Here is a 22,426-nt window from a genome sequence, read left to right on the forward strand (position 1 = left end):
TCTAAGAAAAGTCTTTCATTCTGCAGTTGAATTAAGTGCTATAGACGATGATAGTTTGGTGGATGGAGGCAAAAGACGCTAGGAGGGAGGGGCAGTGGTACTTGCTAACGTCTGGTTGCACTCAGGGGTAACGCTCTAAGAAAGGTGGAGAACCACTGGCTTGCTGTATTGCTTATTTACGTCAAAGAATAGCTGCAGGTAGAGGGTAATATTCAAACATAACAAATACCGGAAATCATGTATTACGTATTCACTGCTCTCAGCGAACACAAGCATATGACATTGTGACACTAACAATTCCACAGTTAAAGAATTCCTGGGGAGTTGTCGGTATGGGGCGTCAAGTGTGGGAAAAATTGCAGACCCTCCCAACAAGCTCAACCCACGTCATAGCGGAAAGTATCGAGGCTGTTAGAGTATACTGACAGGTTATGCTTAGTATGACCGCCAACATCGAATGAAACCGTCGACCTGTAATTCTGGTCGAGTCGACATGAATAAACGTAAGTACATCCAAAGGAGTTTGTGATACTACACTTATCACCAGAATGAGATTTCCCTCTGCGCCGGAGTGTGCGCTAATTTCAAACACTCTGGTAGATTAAAACTGTACTCATACCAGGACTCTAACCTGAGACCTATGTTTTTTGCAACGTGGATTCCATTCCGGCACACAGTATTAATCTACATTCATTTACTTAAGTATCTGTGTTACAAACCAAAATTAAAAAGAAAACTTTGTGTACCGATCTTCTATGTGTCCCCGAAGTGAGTGAGTAAGAAATAACACATCTTTATTATCTCTGCACATGCGCAATTCCTTGCAAACTGTAATTACCGGTGGCTGCTTGATTTGGAGATGGACGCCAGGAGCATATAGCTACCTTTCTTGCAAACTAGCTGGCGGTTAGGACCAGCGAGAAAACCCCACAAATTAGGAGAGTTCGGTCAGACCTCAGATGTAAGACGGACGTACCTTTTCGTAGCAATCGCCGTCGCATAGTACACACATCAAAAAAAGTTATGCATCACCTCGGTTGCATCACCTCGGAACCTGTACAGAAAATTGGAATAGAAATCAACATACACATCATTTCAGCCCTTTTTATTGCTCATGAAAACCACACATTACATGTTGTACCACCATACAGTGAGACCTTCGGGCGTGGTTGTCCAGACAGCTATACACACCGGTATCTCCAATACCCAGTAGCACTCCTCTTGCATTGATGCATACCTGTATTCGTCGTGGCGTACTATCCACAAGTTTATCAAGCCAATGTTGGACCAGATTGTTCCACTCCTCAACGGTGAGTCGGCGTGGATGCCTCAGAGTGGTTGGTGAGTCACATCGTTCATAAACAGCCCTTTTAAATTTACCCCAGGATATTCGACAGGATTCATATCTGGAGAGCATGCTGGCCACTCTAGTTGAACGATGTCGTTATCCTGAAGGAAGTCATTCACAAGATCTGCACGGGGGGGGGGGGGGGGAGGGAGGGGGGGGCTCGAATTGTCGTCCTTGAAAACGAATGCTTCGCCAATACGCTGCCGATATGGTTGCACTCTTTGTCGGCATTCACGTATCGTACGGCCGTTACGACGCCTTCCATGACCACCAGCAGCGTACGTCGGCCCCACATAATGTCACCCCAAAACAGCAGGGAAGCTCCACCTCGCTGCAATCACTGGATAGTGTGTCTAAGGCGGTCAGCCTGACTGAGCTGCCTGCAAACACGTCTCCGACGATTGTCTGGTTGAAGGAATATGCGACACACATCGGTGAAGAGACCGTGATGCCAATCCTGAGCGGTCCATTCAGCATGTCGTTGGACCCATCTGTGCCCCGGTTTATGGTGTCGTGGTTGCAAAGATGGACCTCGCCATGGACGTCGGGAGTGAAGTTGCGCATCTTGCAGTCTATTGCGCACAGTTTGAGTCGTAACACGACGTCCTGTGGCTGCACGAAAAACGTTATTCAACATGGTGGCGTTGCTCTCAGCGTTTTTCCGAGCCATAATCTACAGGTAGAGGTAATCCACTGCACTAGTAACCCTTGCGCTGCCTGAACGAGACGTGTCATAGACAGTTCCTGTCTCTCTGTATCTCCTTCATGTCTCAACAACATTGCTTCGGTACCCTCTGTAACGCCTGGACACTTCCTTTCTTGAGAGCCCTTCCTGGCACAAAGTAACAATGCAGACGCGACCGAACCGTGGTATTGATTGTCTAGGCATGGTTGTTCTACAGACAACACGAACCGTGTACCTCCTTCCTGGTGGAAGTGATCGCTGTCCGACCCTTACGTTTAATAGCCGCTGCTCATGCATGGTTGTTTACATCTTTGGGCGGCTCTACTGACATCTCTGAACAGTCAAAGGGACTGTGTCTGTGATACAATATCCACAGTCAACGTTTGTCTTCAGGAGTTCTGGGAGCTGGGGTGATGCAAAACTTTTTTTGATGTGTGGAATTATTGCCTCCTTGACTTTCTCCTTTTTTCCTTTCTGGAACTCAGTTTTCAAATTGGACTCAGTAAGTCACTCGAATCAAATATTCAAATGTGTGTGAAATCTTATGGGAGTTAACTGCTAAGGTAATCAGTCCCTAAGCTTACGCACTGCGGACCTTTGGTACAGAGCCGAGTGTTTAGTCTGAATCAGAGGCTGAGACGGTTCTGCGATCGTGTGGGCTACAGATTCCTCGACTTGCGCCACAGGGTGGTGGGGTTTCGGGTTCTCCTGGATAGGTCAGGAGTCCACTACACGCAACAAGCGGCTACACGGTAGCAGGTTTGTGTGGCGTGGGCTGGGCGGTTTTTTAGGTTAGATGGCCTCGGGCAAGTACAGAAAGGGTAACAGCCTCAAAGGGTGCGGGGAAAAGTCAGGACATGCGGGGACCAAGCAGCAGCCGGTATTGTAATTGTAAACTGTCGAAGCTGCATTGGTAAAGTACCGGAACTTCAAGCGCTGATAGAAAGCACCAAAGCTGAAATCGTTATAGGTACAGAAAGCTGACTGAAGCCAGAGATAAATTCTGCCGAATTTTTTACAAATGGACAGACGGTGTTTAGAAAGGATAGATTGCATGCAACAGGTGATGGAGTTTTCGTCGCTGTTAGTAGTAGTTTATCCTGTAGCGAAGTAGAAGTGGATAGTTCCTGTGAATTATTATGTGTGGAAAGGTACATTCAACAACCGAGCTAGGCTTATAATTGGCTCCTTTTACCGACCTCCCGACTCAGCAGCATTAGTTGCAGAACAACTGAGAGAAAATTTGGAATACATTTCACATAAATTTTCTCAGCATGTCATAGTCTTAGGTGGAGATTTCAATTTACCAGATATAGACTGGGACACTCAGATGTTTAGGACGGGTGGTAGGAACAGAGCATCGAGTGACATTATACTGAGTGCACTATCCGAAAATTACCTCGAGCAATTAAACAGAGAACCGACTCGTGGAGATAACATCTTGGACCTACTATAAGAAACAGACCCGAAGTATGTGCAGAACAGGGAATCAGTGATTGCAGCATCCCTGAATATGGAAGTTAATAGGAATATAAAAAAAGGGAGGAAGGTTTATCTGTTTAGCAAGAGTAATAGAAGGCAGATTTCAGACTACCTAACAGATCAAAACGAAAATTTCTGTTCCGACCTTGACAATGTTGAGTGTTTATGGAAAAAGTTCAAGGCAATCGTAAAATGCGTTTTAGACAGGTACGTGCCGAGTAAAACTGTTAGGGACGGGAAAAACCCACCGTGGTACAACAACAAAGTTAGGAAACTACTGCGAAAGCAAAGAGAGCTTCACTCCAAGTTTAAACGCAGCCAAAACCTCTCAGACAAACAGAAGCTAAACGACGTCAAAGTTAGCGTAAGGAGTGCTATGCGTGAATTCGAAAGTAAAATTCTATGTACCGACTTGACAGAAAAAACAAGGAAGTTCTGGTCTTACGTTAAATCAGTAAGTGGCTCGAAACAGCAAATCCAGACACTCCGGGATGATGATGGCATTGAAACAGAGGATGACACGCGTAAACCTGAAATACTAAACACCTTTTTCCAAAGCTGTTTCACAGAGGAAGACTGCACTGCAGTTCCTTCTTTAAATCTTCGCACAGACGAAAAAAGGCTAACATCGAAATAAGTGTCTAAGGAATAGAAAAGCAACTGGAATCACTCAACAGAGGAAAGTCCAATGGACCTGACGAGATACCAGTTCGATTCTACACAGAGTACGCGAAAGAAATTGCCCCCCTTCTAACAGCCGTGTACCGCAAGTCTCTAGAGGAACGGAAGGTTCCAAATCATTGGAAAAGAGCGCAGGTAGTCCCAGTCTTCAAGAAGGGTCGTCGAGCAGATGCGCAAAACTATAGACCTACACTCCTGGAAATGGAAAAAAGAACACATTGACACCGGTGTGTCACACCCACCATACTTGCTCCGGACACTGCGAGAGGGCTGTACAAGCAATGATCACACGCACGGCACAGCGGACACACCAGGAACCGCAGTGTCGGCCCTCGAATGGCGCTAGCTGCGCAGCATTTGTGCACCGCCGCCGTCAGTGTCAGCCAGTTTGCCGTGGCATACGGAGCTCCATCGCAGTCTTTAACACTGGTAGCATGCCGCGACAGCGTGGACGTGAACCGTATGTGCAGTTGACGGACTTTGAGCGAGGGCGTATAGTGGGCATGCGGGAGGCCGGGTGGACGTACCGCCGAATTGTTCAACACGTGGGGCGTGAGGTCTCCACAGTACATCGATGTTGTCGCCAGTGGTTGGCGGAAGGTGCACGTGCCCGTCGACCTGGGACCGGACCGCAGCGACGCACGGATGCACGCCAAGACCGTAGGATCCTACGCAGTGCCGTAGGGGATCGCACCGCCACTTCCCAGCAAATTAGGGACACTGTTGCTCATGGGGTATCGGCGAGGACCATTCGCAACCGTCTCCATGAAGCTGGGCTACGGTCCCGCACACCGTTAGGCCGTCTTCCGCTCACGCCCCAACATCGTGCAGCCCGCCTCCAGTGGTGTCGCGACAGGCGTGAATGGAGGGACGAATGGAGACGTGTCGTCTTCAGCGATGAGAGTCGCTTCTGCCTTGGTGCCAATGATGGTCGTATGCGTGTTTGGCGCCGTGCAGGTGAGCGCCACAATCAGGACTGCATACGACCGAGGCACACAGGGCCAACACCCGGCATCATGGTGTGGGGAGCGATCTCCTACACTGGCCGTACACCTCTGGTGATCGTCGAGGGGACACTGAATAGTGCAAGGTACATCCAAACCGTCATCGAACCCATCGTTCTACCATTCCTAGACCGGCAAGGGAACTTGCTGTTCCAACAGGAAAATGCACGTCCGCATGTATCCCGTGCCACCCAACGTGCTCTAGAAGGTGTAAGTCAACTACCCTGGCCACGCGATCTCCGGATCTGTCCCCCATTGAGCATGTTTGGGACTGGATGAAGCGTCGTCTCACGCGGTCTGCACGTCCAGCACGAACGCTGGTCCAACTGAGGCGCCAGGTGGAAATGGCATGGCAAGCCGTTCCACAGGACTACATCCAGCATCTCTACGATCGTCTCCTTGGGAGAATAGCAGCCTGCATTGCTGCGAAAAGTGGATATACACTGTACTAGTGCCGACATTGTGCATGCTCTGTTGCCTGTGTCTATGTGCCTGTGGTTCTGTCAGTGTGATCATGTGATGTATCTGACCCCAGGAATGTGTCAATAAACTTTCCCCTTCCTGGGACAATGAATTCACGGTGTTCTTATTTCAATTTCCAGGAGTGTATATCTCTGACGTCGATCTGTTGTAGAATTTTATAACATGTTTTTTGCTCGAGTATCATATCGTTTTTGGAAACCCAAAATCTACGCTCTAGGAATCAACATAGATTCCAGAAACAGCGATCGTGTGAGACCCAACTCGCTTTATTTGTTCATGAGACCCAGAAAATATTAGATACAGGCTCCCAGGTTGATGCTATTTCCCTTGACTTCCGGAAGGCGTTCAATACAGTTCCGCACTGTCGCCTGATAAACAAAGTAAGAGCCTACGGAATATGAGACCAGCTCTGTGGCTGGATTGAAGAGTTTTTAGCAAACAGAGCACAGCATGTTGTTATCAATGGAGAGACGTCTACAGACGTTAAAGTAACCTCTGGCGTGCCACAGGGGAGTGTTATGGGACCATTTCTTTTCACAATATATATAGATGACCTAGTAGATAGTGTCGGAAGTTCCATGCGGTTTTCGCGGATGACGCTGTAGTATACAGAGAAGTTGTAGCATTAGAAAATTGTAGCGAAATGCAGGAAGATCTGCAGCGGATAGGCACTTGGTGTAGTGAGTGGCAACTGACCCTTAACATAGACAAATGTAATGTATTGCGAATGCATAGAAAGAAGGATCCTTTATTGTATGATTATATGATAGCGGAACAAACACTGGTAGCAGTTACTTCTGTTAAATATCTGGGAATATGCGTGCGGAACGATTTGAAATGGAATGATCATATAAAATTAATTGTTGGTAAGGCTGGTACCAGTTTGAGATTCAATGGGAGAGTCCTTAGAAAATGTAGTCCATCAACAAAGGAGGTGGCTTACAAAACACTCGTTCGACCTATACTTGAGTATTGCTGATCAGTGTGGGATCCGTACCAGATCGGGTTGACGGAGGAGATAGAGAAGACCCAAAGAAGAGCGGCGCGTTTCGTCAGAGGGTTATTTGGTAACCATGATAGCGTTACGGACATGTTTAGCAAACTCAAGTGGCAGACTCTGCAAGAGAGGCGCTCTGCATCGCGGTGTAGCTTTCTCGCCAGGTTTCGAGAGGGTGCGTTTCTGGATGAGGTATCGAATATACTGCTTCCCCCTACTTATACCTCCCGTGGAGATAACGAATGTAAAATTAGAGAGATTAGAGGGCGCACGGAGGCTTTCAGACAGTCGTTCTTCCCGCGAACCATACGCGACTGGAACAGGAAAGGGAGATAATGACAGTGGCACGTAAAGTGCCCTCCGCCACACACCGTTGGGTGGCTTGCGGAGTATAGATGTAGATGTAAATGTACTTAACGTAAATTATCCTAAGGACAAACACACACCCCCATGCCCGAGGGAGGACTCGAATCTCCGCCGGGAACAGACTCACAGTCCATGGCTGCAGCGCCTCAGACCGCTTGGCTAATCCCGCGCGGCGAGGTCACTCAACCTCACTCTTACTGAAATCCTGAATCAGTCAACGTGCTGAAGTGGCACACGTCAGGTTTGAAGCAGAGAACCAAAAACCCACGTACACCATGAGAAGTAGGTTAAGTGAAGTGAACATATAATGGCAGTTCTCCTCCTTTAAAGTGTAATTACACAACAGAAAATGTAGTTAACAAATAAGTCTCTGTCTTTGAAGTGGGTCTGATATGTCAGCCCAGTTGACTGTCAGCCACTGAAAACTAGCCGAGCAGTCTAGGGCGCTTCAGTCACGGACTGTGCGACTGGTCCTGGCCGAGGTTCGAGGCCTCCCTTGATCATGTGTGTGTGTGTGTTTGTTCTTAGGATAATTTAGGTTAAGTAGTGTGTAAGCTTAGGGACTGATGACCTTAGCAGTTAAGTCCCAAAAGATTTCACACACAAAACTATCCCAGCTGTTAGAGCCAAAGTACCGGTTCACGAGGAACTGATTGCCTCTAATTATGCTTGCATTGCGTCGGGTCATAATATCTAAGTCCACCAGGTTTAAGCTGTATAGACCAAAGCTAGGCATGGCTCCAGAACGACTACAGCCAGGTTCAAGTAGCGTCGGAGGCGAGGTTCCCAGGCATTGGACAAATGGTCGTTAAGGATTCCAGGAGAGTTCATGCTGCAGGAACCACGACGGCGGTCGTCATAAGGACCACAGATCTTGTCTATGGCGAAAATGATATTGAGGCGCCAGGGTACGGCCGTACTTGTTTTCTAGCACGTGGTCCTGCGGAAGCGGGTAGGCCCGCGCCGAGAGTCCTTTCTTGGAGCTCATAGTACAAGCATTCTGTGACGGTTTAATGTTAAATTTGCAAAAATTATTACCTGTAAAGCGTTTGCATATAGGTATTAAATTTTAAATAGAATTTCTATTTCATTCAACTCGTTCCTACACGGCGAACATGGCCAAAATATCCGCACAGTTGTGAAAAACTGTTTTCCTTAAGTGAGTAAAAACCTATAACGTTAAACGAGAAAGCTATAGGTCATAAAAAGATATTTCAACCGATTTTTTAAAAGTATTGGTTGATTGGCTATTTTCGAGATATATCGAAAACACCGTTAAAAATCTCATCATAAAAATCTCGTTAATGTTCACGTTCCCAAACTTGCTATTTACTGCAAGTATAGCCCTCGGTAAGTCAAAAAACTACCTGCCTGAAGAATTAAAAAAATATTAATTATTTTTCGAGATACATCGATTTTTTCAAAAAAAAAAGGGGCTATAGATAATTGACTAGATCTCCTCAGCGACGGCCCTACAGTATTGGTTTTAGGCTCGTTTGCTTCGCAAATACTTGTTCTGCCACTCTATTAAATAATTTTTACGATTTTATTAGTTCCAATGATCAGAAAATTACTTCGAAAACGTTTCGCTTTTGTTGGATGTATTTCCTTAAGTAATCATGTCCATTTTTATTTTACGAAAACGAAGAAATTTTTTCACGAATTTAAAAAGGAAAATTTGTACGGCACTCTGAAGCCAAGATAACTTCTCTAATCTAGTAGATGCAATTAACATTTTACAGCGATGCACTTAATGGATGTTAATACTAACTACTTACATCATCAAGGAAAAAATACTGCGACATGTTTCACTGATTTTTACTACTAGTAATTGAATAATAAAGTGAAGTGTGCAAGCGTGGAGAGCTTCAACTGGATCGCGCGGCGGAGAGGGGCGTAGGCAGGCGCTTGCTTGGCCTGAAAAATGATTCTAAATGACCAGCAGTGTGTCATCTTTGCTATCAACAATCCGGAATTGAATTTTGTTATGAATAATTTATAAAATAGTAACTAGTGCACAAAACACTTAATACATGAAAGTTCTCTATACGTATTCATCATTTTACTCCTCTGTAAAACTCTTCTCAATCGTACAACCTATTGTTATACATTGTTGCAATAACAAGTTCATAAAATGTTTTTAGTACATAATTTTTGTGTGTGAAATATGTTTGCAGAACGTATCCGCGTTTATCTCGTCCTGTTACCCAAGGGGAAATACAGAAGAATTTTGTATATGTTCCAGAAGCCACGGGCCGTTTAGAATAAGTTTTCTAAGCGAGGGCGCGCCGGTTCCTCCCACTCCATTACTCTCTCTCCAGCAAACACACACCCCGCTAGTACTCTTCAAATTGTAATTCAATTACTAACACTAAAACGCAGTTAAACATATCCTGGTATCTTTTTCTTGAAAATAAAAGTTTTCAGTAATACCCACCATCAAGCTCATCACTGTCAAATGTTAACTGTGACCACTACAGAATGAGATTTTCACTCTGCAGCGGAGTGTGCGCAGATATGAAACTTCCTGGCAGATTAAAACTGTGTGCCCGACCGAGACTCGAACTCGAGACCTTTGCCTTTCGCGGGCAAGTGCTCTACCAACTACATTTACACGTATAAAAATATACGAGGGTAAGTCAATTATTATACGCAATTTAGTTACATTTTGGTTTATTTTGGTAGTACTGTCGTTTTACTTTGATGACGTATGCTTTAATTATTTGTCGTTATATCTTTTCAATTTTCAAGCTACTAGGATAGTTTCGTTATCGCTGGCGTGCTGTTAATCACGGTTGCTTCGCTGTCTATTTGCACCAAAGAAGAACAACGTTCAGTGGTCCGTTTTTTGTGGTCGGAAAGCGTATCAGTAGCCGAAATTCATCGAAGGCCTTCGGTACAGTGTGGCAATAGTGTTTTGCCACAAAGGAGTGTCTACGAATGGATTGAGGAATTCCGAAATGGTCGTACAAGTGTTACGCACGATGAAGGAGCCGGACGACCGTTTTCCGCCACAAATGAAGAAACCATTGAGAGTTCACGTGAAATGATTCTCTTAGAAACACGATTAGCTAGTGGCACATCGTCTACAAATCAGTCACGGTTCTGCCAACGAAATCATCCACAACAGACTTGGGTTTCATAAAGTTTGTGCAAGTCGGGTCCAAAAACAAATCACACGGATGCATAAACAAATGCCCTTGGACATCTGCAACGAACATTTGGATCGCTATGGTAACGCAGGGGATAACTTCTTAGACAGGATTATAACTAGTTACGAAACATGGGTTCATCATTACGTGCCGCAGAGTATGGAATGGAAACATTCAAATTCGCCGTGCAAGAAAAAGCACAAGACCCAACCGTAGGCAGGAAAACTGATGCTTACAGCTTTTTTGAGACGCACAAGGTCCAGTACTGGAACATCATGGGGAAAGGGGCACAACAATAGTGTACGTTACAGTGACATGGCTACTGCCAGGCTGAAGCCTGCAATTTGAAGTAAACGCCGAGGATTGCCGTCAAAAGGTGTTGTGTTGTTGCACGACAATTCCCGTCCACATACTGCTGCCCACACTGCTGATACGCTCCAGAAACTCACACTTGAAGTACTGGATCATCCTCCATACAGTCCAGATCTTGCCCCCTTCTACTATCACTTGTTTGGTCCGCTCAAACTGGCATCAGTGGGCCTTCGATTTGCCTCGGACGAAGCAGTGGAAAAGCGGTGCATTCCTGACTCGCAGCTCAACCGAGAACCTTTTATTAGGGCATCAGGAAGCTTGTACAACGACGGACAAAGTGTGCTGAAACGCAAGGAGACTATGTCCAAAAATTATGTTCTTGTAAGTTTCCTATTTGATTATAATAAAATTTTATAACATATTTTCAGATATTAACTGTCTAACCCTCGTATATCAGGGCTCCGTAAGGTCGTACAATTTCCTTTTAATTCATGAAAAAAGGGATAAATTTCTTGCTTTACAAGTAATTTTCATAAAATAAAAACTGACATGTAGTAATTCCATGGAACTGTCTAGATCGCTAAAAACTTTATTTATGACTCCTTTTGAGTAATCATCGACAGATAACTGTGGCAAAGCTTTACACCAAAGATAATTTTATTTCTTTATTGTTATTTCATACCCCTGCCCCATGTAAGCAGGTGTTGCCTGGCAGAGGTGGGCTTCAGCCAAGAGACTAGCATTGGAGAAACGTTAAATACGAACAATATGGGGATAAAAGAACAGGTTGACACATCAGAAGGGGAAACAAAAGTACACAAAAAGGGGTAGTTTAGAGAAGCATGTCTGCATAAAATCAACATATGATTAAAATGATACTCGACAAAGGCGTAGTACAGAAACGCCGGTGGCACGAGAAGCACAATTAAAAACTGCATTCACAGTATGAAAGCCACATGTGACGATTAAATACACACTGAACTTACGTAACATATACAGGAGGCATCGAAAAACGACAGACAGTGACTGGATTAAAGCTTGAAGTACCAGCCAAGAGAGTGGAGGTCAAAGAGGAGGGGAAGAGGAGGGAGTGATGGCGGGTCAAGGGAAGAGGGGGGGAAGGAAGGAGTGGAAGGAGGGCAAGCCAGTAGCACCCCAAGGGGCAGGAGACAGGAAGGGCAGGGAAAGGAGTAATACAGGAGAGAGCCAATGGACTAGGAAAGGAGAAGGACAGGGAGGGAGGATACAGCAGAGGGGGAGGGAAAGGAGAAGGAGGCCCAGGGGATGCTCAGAGTTGCAAAAAAGGGAAAATATCAGGCCATCATGTGAGATGGGAAGACGCTGAAAGTTTCTTTGGGACTGTAGGGTGTGGAGATACAGAGTGTGTGTGGCATATCGGTAGAAGCACAGCAGCAGGCACAGAAAGGAGACACCAGGGAGTGAGAGGCATCGAGGTGGCAATTGGTGTAGGGGATACGGATCTGTTCAAGGAAAAGGAGACATGAGAAAGGGATGAGGTCATAGAGGATGGGAGACAGATATGGAAAGCAGGGCACAGTGTGTGGCATTCAAGGATTAGGAGGTCTTTGTGGAATTTAGGAGGGGCAGAGATTCAGGTGACAGTGGTTTAACAAAGGATGGCACAGATCAAAGATTTGTAGGTATGAAGGGTGGTGGAAGGATGCAATCCACATGTCTGGCCAGACAGGAGTTTCAGAGGACAGAGCCTATTGTGCGCCATGAGTTGAATGATAAGGAGATGGGGAGTCCACATGAGATGATGGTCAAGGGCGAGGCCATGTTATTTCATGGTGAGAGTAAGTTGGATAGGAGAGTCATAGATGGTGAAATAGAAGGAAGGCATGGTATGTCCTATTATGATTGTGTGGGTTTTTGAAAGATTGATCTGAGGGCAAGGTAGGAGGTGTCATCATCATACTGAAGGAGATGGTTGGGTGTGGGTGGTTTGGGCATGTCAGCAGTGTACAGGAGATAAAGGTAAGGAGAAAGGACAGAGCCCTGAGACACATGTGCACTAGGGTAGGAGGCATGAGAATTGGTATTATCGATGGTGACATAGGAAGGACAGTGAGAGAGGAAGAGGGCAGGAGACATATGAAGTTTGTAGGAAGGGCATAGGTATGGAGCTTAAAAAGGAAGACAGAATGCCATACACAGTCATAGGCACTCTGAAGTTCGAGAGAACTACAAATAACAGAGGGGCAGGAGTTAAGATGGAGGTAGAGGAGATGTGTAAAGTGGAGTAGGTGGTTGATGGCAGAGATAGAAGGCTGGGACACACACTGGGTAAGAGGGAGAAAGTGATGTCGAGTTAGGTGGTGACTGATATGGCAGGAAAGGATAGACACTTTTACTTTTGGGTTTAAATAACAACAGAATGTGGGAGGTCTTCCACAGGTCAGGATAAAATCCAATGGAGTGGATGGTGTTGTACATGGTGGCAAGAGCAGCGAGGAAGGAGAGTGGACATTTCTTGATTGATAGTCAGTGATGCAGTGTGACCAGGAGAAGTGTTTCATTTGGAATGGAGGATGAGCTTTGTGTTGGCATAAGCTGTCAATAGCATACTGGTTGCCAAAGATGTGGCACGAAGATCGATTTTAGGTGCTGGATCAAGCACAGCTATCACGAGAGGCCAGAGACACACTTGCAAGCAACATGCCACCAACAACCTCCCTATAGCGTGTATTTAAGCTGAGGCCTCACACACTGACTCGCTGACTCATCCAGTTTGGCATCCTCGAAGACATCTGCACCCTGTGCAATGTCCACAGTCTGGATCCACTCACATCTTCTGTCCTCTATACCCCTGCCACACTGCCAGCACCTTTACCCCTGTGTCCTACCCCCTCTCCATCTTCTTTACCAACATACCTTCCAGTAACAACCCCTCTCCCCTCCCACCAACTATAGCCCATCACCACCACCCCTCCATCAGGGCTCCCTCGCCCCTCCTTTTCCCTTCTCCTGAGTAGTTTTTCCCTCCTATGCCCCTCCCTTTCCAGTGCATCCCTTCTGCATCTCTGTGGACTTGCCCCCTTGCCCCCTGACCCCCTTGCTACACAGCCCCTCCTTCCTGATGCCCCCTCCTCACCCCTCTTCCCTCCTCTCAGGCTTCCTTTTCCTTGGCAGGTCCTTCCCGGAACTTTTTAATCTTTTTTGTGTGTGCTACGTTTCGTGCAGTTGTTTTAATGTGTCGTTCTGGTGTACTTAAATACTGTGGCCAACTTTTAACTTGTGCATGTGACTTCAGTGTATTTTATATGCTACGCAAATATCCAACTGTGTTTTTTTATCTTTATGTGGACTTTTTAACTGTCCCAAGATGAGCGTTTCCTTGTAAGAGTATATTTTAACCTTCATTGTCTCATCTTATTATGTTCTTCAAAAATGGTTCAAATGGCTCTGAGCACTATGGGACTTAACATCTGAGGTCATCAGTCCCCTAGAACTTAGAACTACTTAAACCTAACCAACCTGAAGACATCACACACATCCATGCCCAAGGCAGGATTCGAACCTGCGACCGTAGCGGTCGTCTGTATTATGTTGTTATGTCCCCCTTCTTATTGCCTTTTATATGTATCTTTTTCATCTTTTTACTAACTGTATCACTCGACTGAAAAGCGGCGGATTGTGCTGCTGCTAGCACTCCCCTGCTCCAGATGGGGCAAGGGAATGAAATCATATTGAAGAAAAGAAATTGTCTTTTGTGCAAATTTTGCCGCAGTTATCTGCTGATGATGACTCGAAATGCGTCATAAATAAAGTTTTCAGCGACCAAGACGTTTCTATGCAATTACTACGATCCAAGTCCGGATGGCCGCATACCTTACAAATGGAAGATGTCATCGCCCATATGGTAATAATAATTGAGATAGTTAATTTAAAAAAAAACACATACAACAAATCTACAAGTTTTTGAATGTCGTTTTTTGATCATTACAGTTAGTACAATCCCAGTAATTATTTAATATGACGGTAGCACATCTCTTTGGGAAGGAAATCAGCCCAATGTCGTTACTGTTGGACCATCCTCTGAGCTGATCTAGTCAATTATCGAGAGCGCCTATTTCTTCAAACCTTCGGTGTGTCTCAAAAAATAGTTCATATTTTTAAATTTTTCGAACAAGTACTTTTTAATATGCTGCTGACTGTACTTACAGTAAATAGTAACTATGGGGACATGAAATTTAACGAGATTTTTAATGTGGATCTTAACAACCTTTTAACTGTTTTTTTCGGGACGTCTCGAAACGTAATCAACCAATGAATACGGCTAAGAAAACATTAGTTATGCAGCACCTTTTTGTGATAGCAGAGTAGTTTTATTCAGGATACACCATGTCATTTCCCACGCTTATGGCTACAAAACCATGTTGTTCAGCACGATGTCCGTTCAATGCGACGGCATTTCGCCACATTACTGGGAAGACCTGCGCGCCCGCATGGCACCACTCTGCTTGTCGACGCCGGAGCCAACGTCTTGAGGCCCCAGTAACATCCCAACCATCCACGTACTGCTTCCTGCTGAGTGCATCCTTCATTTGGCCAAACAGGTGGAAGTCGGCAGGTGCGAAATCCGGGCTGTAGAGTGGATGAAGAAGACCAGTCCAATGGAGTTATGTGAGCTCCTCTAGAGTGCACAGACTTGTCTGGACCCTTGCCTTGTCATGGAGACGGAGAAGTTTGTTTGCATTTTTGTAGCGATCAACATCTAAACATCCATTATGGTGTCTGATTGTTCTATATCGTGTCTCCCTACCACTTTCGCGCAACGACGCTCGGAGCGTGTTTTTTTAGGGACTTGACTAGTTTGAACCTGGGACCTGTTGCTGGTAAGGAGACGCCAGATCACATATGACATGTAGAATTCAGAAGAGTTCAGTGAGACTAGCGATGATATAACCAAATACTAAATGATCTCTGCGTCTGCTCCACTGCACTCCCTGTAAAAGAATCTTAATACTAACTAAATTTAGTGGAAGGGGTTCAAGGCTATCCTATTTTTAGTTAGCTGGTAAAATAACGTCGAAAAAGCATTTACGTTTACCATTGCAAATTTTATTCAACTCACAAAACATTGTTTATAAATTGCACTATTGATAAAAGGAAATGTTTTAATACAGGATGGTAAAAACCAACTACATTCTACAAGAATGTGGGCGAATATTCCCTGAATGGGTTTCCAAGTTCTACAATGGATCGAAGGATGACCTATGCCATATCACATCTATAATCTAGGTTTAAATTAAGTTTCATAAAAGAGAAAACAATTAAAATGGTCTACAGTGACCCTCAATTATCTTTAATTACTTATCTAACTTGTAGTAAATTACAGTGGCTGATGTGGCTTCTCAATAATTATATAACAGAGAAATCATCGCGTTTCAGATTTTAACTTTAAGTGGCAAATGTGAACACCATGAGCTTTAATTTACGATCGAAACTAGTATTACGCAAAGAGGGGGGTATAACAGATGAGAGTTCTGCAGTTCTGAGTGAAGCTTTATGCGCTGTTATGCGGCATCACGTGCGTTCATTACCTTGACGGTGTTCGTCAGGGGGGCCGCGGTGGGCGCAGCAGCCATCCAGCTCGCCGTCTCGGAACTAACCCTTCTCCTAACTTCTCCTTACCACAATTACCGGAGTTGGTTTAAGAAAAACTATCTGGCTGTGTTTCCATCTGACCAATCAGGGTCTCAATGTTAACCTTAAGCTCCGCCTACGAAAATTCTGTCTATCCAATGAGAAACGTTATACTTTTCGTGGTGGGGCAATGTTTTTAAAGTTTGTAACGTAACAGAGACGCGAAAAAGTCTCATGCTAAAACTTGCAGCTGGTGTGGTCCTTTTAGCATTATCGTAAGATCTATACTGTTCTTCTGGACGGCTCTAGCTTTTAACATGGGCTGCTGGGTGGTCCTTGACGTAACAGAGAGGCGAAAAAGCCTCTCGTTAAAACGTGCGGGTGGTGTGCCCTAGTGGTTAGCTGGCGACGTGGGTGTCCAGTCCGTCCCTTATCGTAGGGCCTTCTAGCTTAACATGGTTCTGCTCTCGGCTTCTGTTCTCGTTTCTCCCCTCGGAACTGCGTCGATGTCACAATGGGAAGGTACGACGTGCATTTAGGCACTCTTGTGTTAGTCTGTGGTATTCCATTTGCTCACTCGTTACTCGTATTACTTTGGTTAATTTAATGTCACGATTTATTCGGAGATATGTGACATACTACTGGATTTGCTTATCATGTCAGGGTTTTCATGGAAGGTGTTGGATTATCCTGACACCTTACAAACACACTGAAGTCGTTCCTTTTTCCTAAGCACAGTACAGTTCTGAATTGATGGTCGCATCATGACGGAGGACATCAAGTGGATGATGGTCGCCATGATTTTACTGGCTGAGGCTGCAGCTCTGCCGCCACTCCGTAAAATGCAGTTTTATTTTCGGTTGGAAGTGATGAAATCACATTTCATCGCCTGTGACAATGATTTGCAAAATGTTGTCACTATCAGCCTCCACCCGGATGATCCTTCGTTGCTCTTTGTTGTCTTATTTTAGGTGACGACGAATTTAGCGGACATACCCGTTTGAGTACCAGAACTGGTGGACGAGTGTGTCAGCCATCATAGATGTCCAGTTGAGCAGCGAGGTGCTTGTGATCTGTCAATCATCTCGAATGAGAGTATCCGCACGTTCCAACTTTCCAGCAGTCACAGCTGTGTGTTGCTGGCCGACTGGCACGTGGGAGCTAGGTCACGTTTGCGCGACCTTGCTGCTGGAATGACAGACGCCTAGGCCAACGATTCATCGTGCTTTCCTTTACTGACAGATCTCCGTATACATTCTCGAAGTGCCTATGAATTTCTGCGATGCCTTGGTTTTCCACCAAAAGTAGTCAGTGATAGCTCCTACATCTACATTTACATGATTACTCTGCAATTCACATTTAAGTGCTTGGCAGAGGGTTCATCGAGCCTCAATCACACTATCTCTCCACCATTCCACTCCCGAACAGCGCGCGGGAAAAACGAACACCTAAACCTTTCTGTTCGAGCTCTGATTTCTCTTATTTTATTTTGATAATCATTCCTACCTATGTAGGTTGGGCTCATCAAAATATTTTCGCATTCGGAAGAGAAAGTTGGTGACTGAAATTTCGTAAATAGCTCTCGCCGCGACGAAAAACGTCTTAGCTTTAATGACTTCCATCCCAACTCGCGTATCATATCTGCCACACTCTGTCCCCTATTACGTTATAATAGAAAACGAGCTGCCCTTTTTTTGCCCCCTTTCGATGTCCTCCGTCAATCCCACCTGGTAAGGATCCCTCACCGCGCAGCAATATTCTAACAGAGGACGAACGAGTGTAGTATAAGCTGTCTCTTTAGTGGACTTGTTGCAGCTTCTAAGTGTCCTGCCAATGAAACGCAACCTTTGGTTCGCCTTCCCCACAATATTATCTATGTGGTCCTTCCAACTGAAGTTGTTCGTAATTTTAACACCCAGGTACTTAGTTGAATTGACAGCCTTGAGAATTGTACTATTTATCGAGTAATCGAATTCCAACGGATTTCTTTTGGAACTCATGTGGATCAACTCCCACTTTTCGTTATTTAGCGTGAACTGCCACCTGCCACACCATACAGCAATCTTTTCTAAATCGCTTTGCAACTGATACTGGTCTTCGGTGCTTGTAACGGCCCCCAGCTTCGTGAAACTATAGGGGCCGAAGCGGGAATATTCCACGATGTCCCACAACAACTCCTGCATTTTTTCAGCCGAAATTGGAGGACAAGAAAATATGTAGCATTATTTATTGAATGCTCCTCGGACAATTACTCTTTCGTTGAAACAAATTGTATGTGGGCACTGAATCGTCAGGGTTCATTACAGGTGCACAGCAAAGTACCTGTGGACTCAGTGATGTCCGTATTTTCTGGGACATAGTACAAAAATATCTTGGCCCTGTGGACTTCCTTCCGTGACACTTTTGTGAGAGAAGCAGTGAAGGTCGAGGCGAGGGCACAGCGAAGTCCACCTTGCTGCAGCACGGTTCACGGCGCCCCTTGACAAATGAAGCGCGATGTGCGGCGTGTGGGCGGTGGCTGCGCCCCCAGCTGTGCTCTGCTGACCTCAGGGGTAATCTGTGCCGCGCCGGGCCGAGGTAAGAAGCTGCGAAATCGATCCCGGATTATGCACGCCGGCTGCAGGGTTAGGCAGGCCTCCCCAACTGCGAATATATCCGGCAGGCCAGCCTAGAGGAGCGCCTCGGTATAAAAAACTCAGCAACGACTCATCTTTTTAGTGAACCTCGCGTTACGATGAGCTCAGCCACCCCTTTCCTCCCCCCCCCTTCCCCCGCCGCCCCCACCTCACGCACCAATCCATCCTCCCAGGGCGGAGACGGAGAGGAAAGCGCCCGGAGATGACCCCGGTCTCACCCAGCGGGGTTCACCCGGGATCAGTCAAGGTCAAACATTCTTGGTTGGTCGCTGCAAACTACAGTTGCGAGGAGGATAAAATGTAATATATAATGGAAACTGATTAAAAATTGTTGCTTAAATAATTAAAAGCGAAATTCTGAAAGAATAATTCAAAGAAATTGGAAGGTACACTTTTCCTGAGTGAACTCTAACTGGCACTAATATCAACATACCTTCAATACTCAATACATTTCAGATCAACATTCACCATTTAAATTTACGTACTTCTTGTTATCGTCATTTCACACAATTTCCTCTTGTTCGATCCTCTTTATGCAAGATTCTCGGCGCGTCGCGGAATGATGAAGCGATGGTTTTTTAATAAACTTCATCTCCCAAATAACTTTTATAACACTTCATTAATGTCCGTTTAGAAAACACATTTTGAACAATACTAATGCGGCGGAACTCTTCACACCATTTATAGAGACGAACAGATGAATATAAAGAAATTAAAAAATTGAAGCTCATATCTCTACTTGTTTTGTTTCTATGCTAATGTTATCAATGATACCAAATTACTACTATTTTATGTGTATAGAGAAAATAATAATGTGCTAATGTTATCAATGGTACAAAATTATTATTATTATTTTATGTATATAAGAGAAAAACAATAATAATAATACAATACATTACAATTTCCCCCCCCCCCCCCAATATGCACTGACGTCATACGAAGGTGCATAGTATCTGAGCCTATTTGTCTTATTATGGGCTGATAGCTCTGGCCAGTATGGGTATAGCCATTGTTTTTTGGCCATGGTAGTTATCCTTCTTTCTTTTTTCCTCAGTTTTCTGACTGGTTTGATGCGGCCCGCCATGAAGTGCTTTCCTGTGCCAACCTCTTCATCTCAGAGTAGCACTTGCAACCAACGTCCTCAGTTATTTGCTGTATGTATTCCAATCTGTCTTCCTCTACAGTTTTTGCCCTCTATAGCTACCTCTAATATCATGGACATCATTCCCTCATGTATTATCAGATATCCTATCATCCTGTCCCTTCTCATTATCAGTGTTTTCCACATGTTTAGCCGGCCGCAGTGGCCGAGCGGTTCTAGGCGCTACAGTCTGGAGTCACGCGAACACTACGGTCGCAGGTTCGAATTCTGCCTCGGGCATGGATATATATGATGTCCTTGGGTTAGTTAGCTTTAAGTAGTTCTAAGGCATAGGTGACTGATGACCTCAGAAGTTAACTCCCCTAGTGCTCAGAGCCATTTGAACCATATATACCACATGTTTCTTTCCTGTCCGAGTCTGTGCAGAACCTCCTCATTCCATATTTTATCAGTCCACCTAATTTTCAACATTCGTCTGCAACACCACATCTCTAATGCTTCGATTCTCTTCTGTTCCAATTTTCCCACAGTCTATGTTTCACTACCATACAATGCTGTACTCCAGACGTACATTGTCAGAAACTTGTTCCTCAAATTAAGGCCAATATTTGATATTATTAGACTTGTCTAGGCCAGGAATACCCTTTTTGCCATAGCTAGTCTGCTTTTGATGTCCTCCTTCCTCCGTCCGTCATTGGTTATTTTACAGCCTAGGTAGCAGAATTCCTTAACTTCATCTACTTCGTGAACATCAATCCTGATGCTAAGTTTCTCGCACTTCTCATTTCTACTACTTCTCGTTACCTTCTTCTGTCTTCGATATACTCTCAGTCCATAGTATGTACTCATTAGACTGTTCATTCCGTACAGCAGACCATGTAATTCTTTATCACTGTCACTCAGGATAGAGATGTCATCAGCGAATCGAATCATTCATATCCTTTCACTTTGACTTTTGATTCCACTGCTGAACATTTCCTTTATTTCCATCATTGCTTCCTCGATGTACAAACTGAACAGTAGTGACGAAAGGCTAAATCCTTGTCTTACACCCTTTTTAATACGAGCACTCAGTTCTTGGTCGTCCACTCTTATTACTCCCTCTTAACTGTTGTACATATTGTATATGACCCGGCTCTCCCTGTACCTTACTCCTACTTTTTTCAAAATTTCGAGCATCTTATACCATTTTACATTGTCGAACGATCTTTCCAGGTCGACAAATCCTATGAACGCGTCTTGATTTTTCTTTAGTCTTGCTTCCATTATTAACCGCAACGTCAGAACTGCCTCTCTCGTGCCTTTACCTTTCCTAAAGTCAAACTGATCGTCATCTAGCGCATCCTCAATTTTCTTTCCAATTCTTCTGTATATTATTCTTGTAAGCGGAATGCAGGAGGCCAGCTTGGCCATTCAGTGTATTGGAAACCAACACACACTGACCGGTACTTGAACGCCAATACTTTCCACCACCCTGTACACAAGAAAGTGGTCCTGAACTCGTTGGTTCGTAGAGCCAGGGTTATCTCTGACGACGACCACCTACAGTCTGAATTGCAGAACTTAAAACGTGTTTTCGGGGAAAATGGATACAGCATAAGAGACATCGGAAACGCTTTCAAGAGTTGCCGACGAAAGACACCTGGTGAATCAGTATAAGAGGCCAAACTAACTGCATTCCTGCCATACTGTGGAGCAACTAGCAGCAACTTAGGACGTCTGCTGCAGAAACGTGGGCTAAGACCAGTATTCCGGCCCACCCCAAGATACGAGATATGTTGCGCCCTGTTAACGACGACATCGCTCTTCGAGTATCCGGCGTGTATGTTGCATCCTGTGAATGTGGCAGCTTGTATTTCAGACAAGCAATTCTCACGATTGATGAGCGTTGTACTGAGCTTAAGCACCATATAAAACAAACGGAGCTTGACAAGTCGACCATAGCGGAGCATTGCCTAGAAAACGGACATAAAATACAGTTCAAAAATACAGAAGTGTTGCCTAATGCATCTGCACATTGGGACTCTGTTATAATGGAAGCGGCCGAGATTCGTTCAAACAACAACTTCAACAGAGACCAGGGGTACACACTCAGCAGGGCATGGGGGCGGGCGTTGCACATCGAAAGAAAGCAAAGGCAGATGCGCGACGCGGGAGCGGCAGTTTCAAACATGGGGCCTGCCCCTGGCGTCACCTGACGTCACCGGTACTGCCACGGGCAATAGCTCCGCTAGCTGCTTGGGTCTACTAATGCGCGCGCGCCACAATGGGTCTATCTGATTGGCTGCTGATGATGTCATCATACCTATATAAGCGAGAAACTATACCAGCTCCGACTCCGCATGTCTCACCTGGAAGTTTCATTCTTCGTCGTGTGTGCTCCAAGTGGGTTTTAAGTGTACTGTTCTGGAGTGTTTATACTACTGTGGCCGACTTTTAACGTGTGCATGTGCATTCAGTTTCTTCTGAGTTTTGAAGACTCGCCAACTGTGTTTTTAACTTTCTGGTGACTTTGAACTGTCCTCCATGAACGTCTCCATGTTAGTCTATTTTTACCTACATTTCCTC

Source organism: Schistocerca gregaria, unplaced genomic scaffold (genome assembly GCF_023897955.1).
Source record: "Schistocerca gregaria isolate iqSchGreg1 unplaced genomic scaffold, iqSchGreg1.2 ptg000248l, whole genome shotgun sequence".
NCBI lineage: Eukaryota > Metazoa > Arthropoda > Insecta > Orthoptera > Acrididae > Schistocerca > Schistocerca gregaria.